Source organism: Pan paniscus, chromosome X, assembly GCF_029289425.2.
Source record: "Pan paniscus chromosome X, NHGRI_mPanPan1-v2.0_pri, whole genome shotgun sequence".
Taxonomy (NCBI): Eukaryota; Metazoa; Chordata; class Mammalia; order Primates; family Hominidae; genus Pan; species Pan paniscus.
Genome location: NC_073272.2, coordinates 40,091,834 through 40,105,231, shown reverse-complemented (window position 1 = coordinate 40,105,231; position 13,398 = coordinate 40,091,834).

The following is a 13,398-nucleotide window of genomic DNA, read 5'->3' as shown; positions in this document are numbered from 1 at the left end:
TCTTTGTCTAAAAAAAGTTTTTTTCATTTTTGTTCTTAAAATATAGTTTCCGTGGGTATGAAATTCCAATTTGACAGTTACTTAATCTCAGAATATTAAAGATATTCCACTGCCTTCTGGCTTCAATGGTGGCTATTGGTCTGACAGTCATCCTTTTATAAGTGTTTGTTAGTCTTTTCCTCTCTGGTTGCTTTGGATATTTTCTGTCTTTGTTAATTCACAGTTTCACCAAGATATATGAAGATGTGGATTTTTCTTACTTTTCCTGTTTGGGATTTATAAGAATTTTATAATGAGGTTTGGGCCTGTCAACAATTCGGGAAAATTCTTATCCATTATCTCTTTGAATAGTTGTGTTCCACCATGTCTTTTAACCTTTTCTTTAATAGATTTTATCTCCCATCTCTGGGCAACATTCTAGATTATCTCTTTAGATCTCCCAGCTCGTGCTATCACAACACATTCCTCTGTGGCTCAGCCTCTTGCTTCCCATACTGCAGCGGTGCTGCAGGACCGAGGCTCCCAGTTGCACTTTCTTTTTGCTAATGTGGGCCCTATCTTATGGCCCTCTCAGGAAACATGAATTTAAGTGGAGTTTGTTCCTGGCACCCTCTCTGTTTCGTAGTCATCTACCTTGCCACGTCCTCCCAATTCTCATTTCCCTCCTCCAGGGACAGTCCAGCAAGTTGTCTGGCCTAAGGAGACATCCAATGAGAGAGTGAAATTCCAGTCTCCTTTTCTAACAGGCTATAACTTTATGAGTGATTCTCTTGAAACTCCCATCTTGGTTTTGACAAAGGGAAGTACCCTCGCCCCGAGGTCAATCAGAGAAAGGTTGATGGTGATGGTGAAGGGTCACAACGGCTTACTTTACAGATATAGAGTCACGGACTCTCCCTGAGTTCTCCCATAGTATATACTAAGAGAAGGGAAGGGTACGGTCTGTTTTTTTTTTTTTTTTAATTTCCAGTTCATATTCTTTGCAGTGGAGCAGCTGGCCTCAACTCTAGATGGCTATCTAAACTTAGATTTAGGGTACTATTTAGTCTTTTATTATCAGCTTTAGGCCTTAACTTTAATTCCAGGGAAACAGAAAAATCTCACTCAATATCTAATCACACATTATTTTTGAGAGAAGTTGCTCAGCCATTGGGATACTCAACTGTTACTGTCAGTTGTATTCCTAACTTCACTCCTTAATATACTGTGCTTAACTCAAATAATTTAATGAACATGTGTTTAGAAGAATTATTAAATCTTTCTGAGCTCTTAGTTCTGATATAGCAATTTCTTTTATAATTTCTAAAATTCTATCTAAGGGATAGTTTGTTAAACACTTTAAAATGTATGAAATCTATGCAACTCAACAGACCCTATCTTCATCTTGGGTATTCCCTAAAACAGCAGCAAATAAACAAAAACATCTACTTCTGGTGAACTTTTCAAATTAGAGCAAGTATAAGCACAATCTATTGATTGTCTGGGATGCACACACACTAGCGTCATCCATTAACAATGTTAATTAGAGGAATCATCAATTAAAGTATAGCAAGCCTTGGGCTGAGAATAGACATCACAGAAAACAGTCATGATCTGCTAATTATCTAATCACTAATGGACTTCAGTGAGTTAAACAGCATTTTGACACTCATAAAAACAGTAAAATTTTTAAATAAGATGGCATACGCTTTTTGTAAAACAAGTTAAATAAAACAGAAAAGTATTAGAAAGAACATAAAAATCCCCACAAATCATCTGACCTGGAGGTGAACACTGTGAATATTTTGGTAAACATCTTTATAGACAAATTTTAAAAGAATCACAGTTTGTCATGGTTTTGTGTATCACAAGCATTACCATTTCAGATGCTTCTCAATATTCTCCATAACTTCCTCATATTCTTTCATTTTATAGAAGATTAAAGATTCACCAGTGTCTATTTGCAGACATTTGCATAAGGGAGTAGGGTTAACTTCCGGTAAACTAGAATGTAAAGAGGTCATGGAGCCTATTTAGAAGCATCAGACTTTAAGAGTTGCCTATAATTTTAAGGAAATTCCTGAGCTTTAATGAGGAAGACTGTATCTAAAGGCACAACACAGCAAGTTAGTTTTGCCCTGTTGATCCTATGTTGGTGTTAAATCAGTGGCAAGTCATTTTTGGTTTTCTTCTGTGTGAATCTTTATAGTTGTCTTTATGGTGTCTCCTTTAATTGCTAAGCAGGACTGCCACCTAGCTTCAATTGCCTAAGCTTTCAGAATGTCAGAGCTTCCATTAGATAATGAGTGGCCAACTTGAAGGTCCCTTCAAATGCCTCTATCACTGTCACTTAAAGTGCCTTTATCCCAGGCCAAAGGAGGTCTTCATTTGGCTTTGCTGTATTATCGTTGCAGACAATGAAGATTTTGGAAGAAAAAATAGAATTATTACTCTTTGTGTGATCCGAAGATAACAGGAATGAGCAGCCCCTTTGGCTACCCAGAGGATGGAGCCAAAGGTATGCCATGGTCAAGTATGGTGGGCAGGGACATTCTTTTTCCCCAAGGAGATCTTAAACTTCATACATCACTCACAATACCAGGTATTTTGTAATAGAAATAATTATTTAATGACTGTCAGAATCAATGATTCTCAACCCTGGCTGCATATTAGAATTATCTGGGAATCTTTTAATCAGTATCAATGATTACGTCCCACCTCCAGAGACGCTGACTTAATTGTTCCAAGATTCTTCTCAGACATTGGTATTTTTAAGCTTCTCAGTGATTCTGATTAATGCCCACGTTTTCAAACCACTGATTGAAATTAGTAGAAAGGAGAGGAAACCTCATTATATCTATAGTTTAGATAATGAAAGAAGCCAGTCTGGGGCCAGGTGCAGTGGCTCACGCCTGTAATCCCAGCACATTGGGAGGCCGAGGCAGGCAGATCATCTGAGGTCAGGAGTTCGAGACCAGCCTGGCCAACATGGTGAAACCCTGTCTCTCCTAAAATAAAAAATAAAAAAATTAGCTGGGCATGGTGACGTGCGCCTGTGATCCCAGCTACTTAGTAGGCTGAGGCAGGAGAATCGCTTGAACCTGGGAGACGGAGTTTGCAGTGAGCCAAGATTGCGCCACTGCACTCCAGCCTGGGCAACAAGAGTGAAACTCTGTCTCAAAAAACAAAAACAAAAACAAAAAAAGCCAGTTTGAGCAGATGCTCAAATTTTGAGGAAGGAAAAATGGGAAAAAGTAATATTTTTTTCATCTTAGTCATGGTTCAGTGCTGTTTCCTTATAGCCAGGATGACCATATAATTTATCATCCAAATCAGGACACTTCTGAGAGTGAAAGAAGGAGCTATTAACAATTATGCCAGAACAAAAATTAACTATAACTGTCCAGGCAACTTGGGACCAGTTGTTGCCGTGCTTAGGTACATGGCTTGCCTGACTTCTTGATCTCAATAGTTGCCCAAAGGTAAGCTATACTGTTGTTGATGTTTTAGTATTTGCCCATTGGAAGACTTTTAAGTCACTTTTAAAACTATGTGTCACCATCATATCAAATTCTAGCAGTCATTTTTTGGAAAGTTATTTTTTGTGTGTTTAAAAGATGCATGTTCTCAATATTCTTATTTTACTTCACCACCTTTCTCTTGTAGAAGAGATAGGAAATGCAACCTATATACATTGCCTTAAAAAAATTTTTAACCACTATGGGTACTTTTTAGTACCTCCAGCCAAAGTTAAATGAGACAGAAGTTAGAAACCACTTGCTGTAATTAAGTTTTTAGCTTGTGTGTGGATCTTGGACACACAAACTCAGTCCATTTCCCATTAACAAGGATAATTAAATGTTAATTGGACTTAAGACATTTGTGAATGTATAGTCTTAATTAATTACATTTATTGATTAGCTTTATTCTTCTGGCTAAATGAAATGTCTGTGAGAGCTCTTTAAAGAAGTAGAAAGTGCCATGTAAGTGAAAGACATTATTATATCACTGAAGTTTGTGTTTTAAAACAAATAATCCTAATTTTCCTATGAGATTTGGTTCAATGGGTTTTCAATAGTTTTCTTAACCTGAGAAATATTTCAGCAAATGAAATTTTACTTGGAAGCTCAATATATAAAATAGATTAAAGATCTGCTGCTTGGGTTGAAGTGGGAAGAGGAAATTGGGGTGGGGACGAGGGGAAGGAGGCAGTACTTTGGCTATTCTGTTCACTCCCCCTCTTTCAGAATAAAGGTATAGGAAGAGAGTGGGAGAGAAACTTTGGGCTTTGAAAATGTATGTTGTGTTCCTAGTTTCAGTCCCAGCTTTCTGCTAAAGCCCAAAATATTAACTTACTTCCAGGGGTTTCCTTTTCAACTGATAGAGGATAACACAGTCTGCCATCTGCCTGCCACTCAGGGATGATATTTGAGCCAAAGATGATAAATATGGCATGCTTTGATTTGCCAATGAGAATTTAATTAAATCTAAAGTACTTTAGGTTTATATAATAAAATTATTACTAATTAACAAAAGAAGCAACAGGCCCAGAGACAGAAAAGAAGACAGAGATTTAGTTGCTGAGTTAAAGAATATTTTAGCAAGAATCTCACTCTCTTCACATCTTCTGTTATTCATAAAGCCAAGCTAATAGATTTACATGATCTTTTACCCAAATTTCCTTCTCTTACAACCACTTTCCCATCAATTGGTGAATGAACAAATTGTGGTATATCCACACAATGGAATATTACTCACTAGTAAAAAACTAAATGAACTTTTGATACACATAACATATCTGAATCTCAAAACCATTATGCTGAAGGAAAGAATCCGGGCAAGAAAAAAACCATACACCCTGTGATTCCATTTATATGACATTTGAGAAAAGATAAATCGAATCCATGGTATCAGAAGGAAGATTAGTGGTTTCCTGGGGCTAGAGGTGGGGAGTATTGACTAGAATGGGGGTGCAAGGGAGCACTTAGGGGTTTGGGAAATGTTTTGCATCTTAACTGTTAACGCTTACACAAGTTTATACATTTGTCAAAACTAATCAAAATATACACTTAAAATAGGTGCATTTTAGTGTATATAAACTACATGTCAATTTCATTGATTAAAAAGTTTCATTTTCTTTCCAAAGAAAGAAAGGTATGGGAAGAGAGTGGGAGAGAAACTTGGGGTTTGAAAAGTTTTCTTTCAGTTCTTTCCAAACTGGACAAATACTAGTTTGTTCTTGGCACTGATGCCAGTGGAACAAGATGAAATATTACATTGAAATACTCCTATGCAATATCTTGATCAGTTGGTCTGCTGTTATCTCCTAGACACTAACATATCTACTTCTAAAGCTTACACTCTAGATGCGAATGTTATTATTGTTTCTACTTCTATGTTTACTCTTAGCTTCACATTATCCTCTGATTTATTTAATTTTCTTTCATCTAATGCTTTCTATTTTTTAGGATGACATGCAGCCATACAAGCTATATGTACTAGAAGTACAAGGTAGAGTATAAATTTTTTAAATAAATAAAATAAACTTATTTGGGTTTTTAAAAATTATAGCCAAGAGCAATGTGTATTTTTAACTAACTGTATATATATGTATGCATGTATATATATCTATATTTATATATATAATACAGCATGCATCTCACATACACAAACACAATTACTAACCATTAATAGATTTAGAAATCCAATGAAGTTGGTGGATTTGGGAAGATAGTTCATAACTGTGACAGGTTCAATAAATGAAATATTTGCTGTGTTCTATGAGTCTTCTCCTAAAATAGAAACTGATCAAATAGGATTAACAGTGGACACCCTGTAGTTGAGAAACTTGGCAAAAAATAACTCTAAAAAAACTCATTAGAAAAGCATAGTATGGATTTAGATGTCGCTTTTCATGTTACTAGTAGCAATGGAGGTGGGTAACAATCAGCCCTGCTCTTTCCTGGAATCAAAGCTATCTCATGACACCAGTGAAATGTGTTGTTTAAAGGAGATTTGCTGCTGGGAAGAATGCCCAAAGAAAAGTAAATAAATAAAGTTTCAGATATGGAATTGAGGGAACAAATTTAGGAAGAACCCTTATTAAGTACTTTCATATCTTATATATGAAATATATAGAAATATGTCCTTGTAATAAGGATAAAAAACATACAATTCTATTTGAAGGTACAGATGGTGCCTGTGTGTGACTGAGCTAGCAATTGGCAGTGCAGACATGCTAATAAAATTAAAATTATCTAAGAAAATATCAAGTTCAAAATTTGTTCAAAATCCAAAAAAGGAAACTAAACAAATGATACAATATAAAACATATAGTAACAACTGCAATCTACAATTTTTGCATCAATTAAAATGCTAATTTTTTGTATGTTGAATACCTTTCCTTTAACTTTTTCATAAACATAAATGCTCTATTGGCAAGTACATTAATTTCTCTTTCCTTCACCATGAATAGTCATAAAGAAATATGATTATCACATAAACACTTTTCTTTCCTTAAGTTCAAAGTTCAATAAACTAGGGCCAGGCATGGTGGCTCACGCCTGTAATCCCAGCACTTTGGGAGGCCAAGGCTTTTCTTTCCTTAAGTTCAAAGTTCAATAAACTAGGGTCGGGCTAATTTTAGCTGGGTTAATTTTAGCTGGGCTCACGCCTGTAATCCCAGCACTTTGGGAGGCTGAGGCGGATGGATCACATGAGCTCAAGAGTTCGAGGCCAGCCTGGTCAACATGGCAAAACCCCGTCTCTACTAAAAATGCAAAAATTAGCCGGGCGTCATGGCATACCCCTGTAATCCCAGCTACTCGGGAGGCTGAGGCAGGAGAATCACTTGAACCTGAGAGGTGGAGGTTGCAGTGAGCCGAGGTCATGCCACTGCACCCCAGCCTGGGCGACAGAGTGAGACTCCATCTCAAAAAAAAAAAAAAGTAGTTATAAACTAAAATTAAATTTCAAATGTTGAAATGTGCAACAAAACTTAGCATCAATATTATCCCTACCGTTGACCCTTGCTACTTCAAGTGTGGTCCACAGATGGACCAGAAGCATCAATATCACCTGAAAACTAGAAATGTAGACTCTCAGGCCCCACCCCAGCCCTGTTGAATCAGAATCTGCATGTTAACAGGAAATTCGTGGAATTTGAATGCAGTTTACCATGAGAAGCCCCGTCCTAAACCAGTAATATAACCAGAATCATTCACAAAATGGCTAAACAACCATTCCAGTGTGCCCTATGTCTGAAACTTTCAGTGCTAAAATTGGGAAAATCCCAGGCAAATCCAGATAAGACGGTCACCCCAGAATTGATCAAAATTCAAGTTTAGAATTGAGGAGGAAAAAAATACGGATGTGGAGAAATTACATCCTGGTCAATTTCCATTCATGTTAGCTCTTCTCCCGTAGCCTGTTTCCACTCACTAATTTTAAGTAATAATAAAATAAATGAAATGAGGAACAGCTTTCTGCTCTCTGTGATGTTGAAATCTGAGAGCTCTTTAGGTCCTCCTATAAATCAAAACATGAAAACCAGGGTCAAAGGCCTAAGAGATAAAACCTGCTTTGTCAGTAAACTTCTTGCCACTGGCTAAAATACTTGATAGTTTCAAGCAAGGTATTCTGTTCTATTCCTTTCCTGGTTTCTCATTCAGGATTGTTGAGCTGTACCTCTGGCCTGTGTGTGATTATCTTATAGTTGAAAAACCTCCAAGGAAGGCCACCTGGGATAGAACTGTTTGCTCTCATTAGCTGAGAAAACAAAGCTCTGTTTATTCCTCTTGCTAGTGTCAGGGGAACTCTGGTTTAATTCCAACATAGGTCTGGGTGTTGATTTCACACAAAGGGATTACCCTATGCATCAGTGAAAATTCTAAGGTACCCTCAAAGGAGACATTTGACTCAACACTGTGTGACTAGGGAAAACTGGGTGTACATAATACATCATAATTTTCTTTTAACACATGTGATTAGCAAATTGTTATAAAGTCAAATCAAGTACATAAGATGCCAATAATATTGTCTCATCTATCATGGACATGGATATTTATATTGAAATCATCCCTGATACATGTCTCTTTTGTATGGTGCTGACCTCCTGTGAGTGTGGAATGGGTAGTCACTCATTAAAGTAGTTGCCGCCAGTGCTCTACCCATAACCTCTTCAATCTCTTCACCATGTTCATGCTTTCTAGCTCCCTGAAGGCTTTCATTTCCAATATCTACATTTCTTAGTTGGATGACTGCTCTCAGGCAGTTGAAGCCTGATTTGCCCAGCGATATAAAGAGCTGGAAATGCCTGGGGGCCTGTGTCCCCTGACAGCAGCCCTTAACCAATCAGTGACAGACAGTGAAAAGAAAAAAATATTCTACCTCCCTTGCCACCTGTAGGGGACAATTCTGAGATGTGTTTCACATGGTCTCCATAACTCCCCTATGAGATTGACCCAGAGCAATATTCTCTGGAACCTTGTTTGCTGTCACACCCTGGCTTAGCCTCCTTCTTTTTCTTGTCCCATTTTTCATTTAGTATACTGCCTTTTCGTGGAAATACCTGCTAATAATTCATGATCACATGAATCCTTGTCTTACGGTCAGCCTCTGGGGCACTGAAACTAAGACATTCATGTTACATAATTTGAAGAGCATTTAAATCTCTTCTGTCTTAAAGAGACAGACTGTCTATAAAAATAGATATACAAATGAACCTCAAGCACATGCAAGGATGCTCTACTTAATCATGGTAAGATAAACACATCCAAATGTAAACTACACAGAGATACTATTTCTCACCCATTCAGGGGCAAAACGAATCTCAAGGTTTGACAACATACTCCATTGGTGATGTTGTGAGGAAACAGGCATTCTCATTGGAAGTGCAATGTTTCTGGAGAAGAATTTGTAACATTAAAAAAATTACATATGTATTTATCCTTTGACCAGCAATTTCATTTCTAGAAGTCTAGGAAAAATTCAAGATGACATATACCAAAAACTTCACTTCACCACTATTTGTAGTAGCACAAGCTTGGAAATAACCCAAACGACCCTCAAGGAGACTGGTTGAATAAACTATGCTACATCTAATCAATGAAGGACTAGTTTATGTTGAAAAGAATGAGGACGATCTCTTTATACCATTGTAGGTAATCTCCAAGATATACTGTTAAAACCAAAAAAAGCAAGGTGAAGTAAAATACGTATAGCTTGCCACCTTTGGCACAAAAAAGGTCTTGGGACACACACACACACACACACACACACACACACACGCTTCAATAAGAAACAATGGAAGGAAAAAATTAATAAAGAAATATTACTTAGAGGAGGGGGAAGGAAATATGTGGGGATATGTGAACAAGAACAATGAAGGAAGTTAGGACTCTCTGAATGTACCTTATTCTATAATTTTGACTTCAGAATCATAGAATAATTTTTACACAAAACCAAAATTAAATTAGATCGTAGTGATGAAATCTAATTATAGTTCAGTTTGGTGGCATAACCACAGAAGTACTATTTCAAGTGATTTTTAAATGAAACCCTATTAACCCCCTTAAATTCTTTGAGGAATATATCCTAAAGACCAAATAACCTCAAAGAAATCTTACACTACACTCAATAGTCTTGTTTTTAATAATAATATTGTTATTTTTGAGACTATGACATATAAAGCAGGAAAATCAAATGATCAGTTATTAATATGTTAATATTATTAGGATATTTTCCATTTAAGAGAAAAGGGATACACATCTAAAATAAGTTAAAAACCCAGTAATCTTAAATTTTTCCTTGGAACTAACAGTATAAACTCATGATTTGCTTTTCACTTTCTAAAAATGTACACATTTTGTAATTCTCTTCACTGAAAAAATGTAGAAGCAATGAAAATCCTGTAGAAACTAGAATCCCTAATGTCCCAATTATGGTCTCTAAATAGCATTTGCCACAAAAAGGAATCAGGGCTCCTTAGAGTAATGTTTGGTTCCACGTCTGGAGCAGAAATGTATAAAAAGAATCTGAGACATCACATTGTTCCACAGAGCAAGGAAGCTATTGAAGCCTATTGAGGTCATGACAAAAAGGCAACAGCATGAGGGGGCTACTGCTGGTGAAAGATGGGACAATTTGAGCATCAAAAGAAATAACGAAGCACACCAGATATGTATATATTTATGAATTCACAATATTATTTGAAAAAAGGGAGGCTTCTTTGGAGGTTACTAGAACATCAACTCTTCTGAAAAATCAATAAAGAGACATAATAAAACATTTATTCTATTTCTTGTACAAGCTATACTTTAGGTAATGACATAATTGGTGCATGGCATTTCTAGCAGCAATCATCAAAACCTATTAACATCATTAGGTGGATGTCAATGGGGACCTTTATAATGGAAGAAACAGACTTACAACACCTGAACCCAATGTCATCAGTCAGGTCACAGAAGGAAACAATATGGCACAGCCAAATAAGACAGTTGAGGACAGTTTAATAAAAAGACTGCTTATCATGGTATGGAAGTGTTTAAGGAAAACCAACAAGGAATAATGAGGTACCCTAGGAGTCCCACAAGGATGCCATTATTGCTTCTCGACCTTTTGGCTAAGACAAAGTGTAGTGGAGAAGGATGCCATTAACCCAGAGCTTGAAGAGGTAAAGGGAGCAATTACTGGAACATAGAGAGAGAACTGTAGCTATAAGAGAAGGCCAAGCAATGGAAGTTGTGGCCTTTGGTGGAGAAATACAACCACTGCCAACCTGTGGCAACTCAGAAGAGAAGAAACCAAGGGAATAAATACTCTGACTTCACTCCATTCCCATGCAATGATCTACATGTGTCTACCGTTAGACAGCCAGGAATCAGAAGACAAAGTATTCTGTTGATGCAATCTATAAAAGTCAGCTCCTGGGGCAAAGAGCGTGGTAGAGAGGAGTGAAGAGTATAAATAGGAAAAACATATCTGACATGCAAGTGATAAATCCTTTCAGTACCAGTCTGAATCTTCAATAGACCCAACCAAAAGACCAGACTTCATAAGGATGCTCCCAGCATTTAGGATTTTTGAATTCTTCCCTCACTTTGAAAACCAATAAGAAGCAGGCTGATGTTGCCATCAATTCCAACAGAGTCCTCAGGATAGAGGCCATAGGGACCCTATTTGTTCATCCCATTTTCCAGCTGGCACACTAAAACACCCACAGTGAGATGCAAGATTTGGTTAGAATTCTGAGCTTCAGGAACTCCAGAAAAGGATAAAACTTGTAACAAATTCAATCTGTCTGGCCCCTTGCAGCTCCTTTAAGTTGATTTTAAACATAAAATTATCTTCAACAAAATCTTGGCAAAATTTTAAATCTTTCTTCCTCTCTAACTAATTATTTCAGAGTTCCTATCCTTTCTACCCATGAAAAAAACCTAATGACTTTTGTCACTTGATAACTAGGGTGAACTCTCAACAAACTAGGTATAGAAGGAATATACCTAAAATCACTAAAGGCCATATATGACAAATCCACAGTCAACATCATATTGAATGAGGAAAAATTGAAGGTCTTTCCTCTAAGATCTGAAACAAAACAAGGGTGGTGCTTTTACCACTGTTACTTAACATGGAACTGGAAGTCCTAGCCAGAGCAATTAGGCAAGAGAAAGAAATAAAGGGCATCCAAATTGGAAAGGAAAAAGTAAAATTAGCCTTGTTCACAGATGACATAATCCTATATTAGGAAAACTAAATACTCTACCAAAAAAAAAAACCCTGTTAAAACTGATAATTGAATTCAATGACATAGCAGGATACAGAATCGCCATACAAATATCAGTAGCATTTCTATATACCAACAGCAAAAAAATCTGAAAAAGAAATCAAGAAAGCATTCCCATTTATAATAGCTACAAAAAAATACCTAGAAATAAAGTTAACCAAAGAAGTGAAATATATCTATAATGAAAACTATAAAACACTGATGAAAGAAGTCAAAGAGGAAACAAAGAAAAAAAAGATATCCCATTCTCATGGATTGGTAGAATTAATATTATTAAAATGTCCATACTATCCAAAGTGATCTGTAGATCCAATGTAATTCCTATCAAAATACCAATGACATTCTTAATATAAATGGAAAAAACATCCTGAAATCTGTATGAAACCACAAGAGACTGTGAATAGCTGAAGCAATTCTTAGCAGAAAGAACAAAGCTGGGGAATAACACCATTTGACTTAAAAATGTACTACAAAGCAATGGTAATCAAAACAGCATTGTACTGACATAAAAACAGATACATAGAACAATAGAACAGAGTAGAGAACCCGGAAATAAATCCATGTATTTACAGCTTACTTATTTTCTGCAAAGGCACCAAAAACTTATATTTGGGAAAAAAAAAACAGTCCCTTCAAAAAATGATGCAGGGAAAACTGGATATACATATGCAAAAGAATGAAACTAGACCTCTGTTTCTCATCATATACAAAAATCAACTTAAGTCAGGTGCGGTGGCTCATGCCTATAATGACAGCACTTTAGGAGGCCGAGGTGTAAGCATTACTTGAGTCCAGGAGATTGAGACCACCCTGAGTAATATAGGGAGATCCTGTCTCTACACACAAACACACACAAAATTAAAGTGTTATCCAGGCATGGTGGCATGTGCTTGTAGTCCCAGCTACTTGGGAGGCTGAGGTAGGATGCAGTGAGCCATGATCATGCCACTGCACTCCAGCCTGGGTGACAGAGCAAGACGCTGTCTCAAAAAAAAAAATCAACTTAAAATAGATTGACTTAAATGTAAGACCTGAAACTATGAAACTACTAGAAGAAAACATTAGAGAAACACTTCTGGAAATTGATCTGAGTAAAGATTTTTGGGGCAAGACCATAAAAGCACAGATAACAAAAGGAAAAATAGACTAATGGAATTACGTCAAACTAAAAAGCTTCTGCACAGCATGGAAAACGATCAACAGACTGAAGAGAAAACTTACAGAATGGAAGAAAATATTTTCAAGCTATCCATCTCGCAAGGGGTTAATAACCAGAATTTGTAAGAAACTCAAACAACTCAATAGCAAAAACAGAAAACAAAAATAATCCAATTAAAAATGGGCAAATGATCTGAATAGACATTTCTCAAAAGAAGACATACAAATGGCCAAGAAGCATATGAAAAATTGTTTGACATCACTCATTATCAGAAAAATGCAAATCAAAACCACCATGAGATCTTATCTTACTTCAGTTAAATGGCTATTACCAAAAAAACAAACAATAACAGATGCTGATGAGGATGTGGAGAAAAGGTAATGCTTTTACACTGTTGGTGGGAATGTTAATTAGTACAGTCACTATGGAAAACAGTATGGAGTTTCCTCAAAAAACTTAGAACTACCATATGATT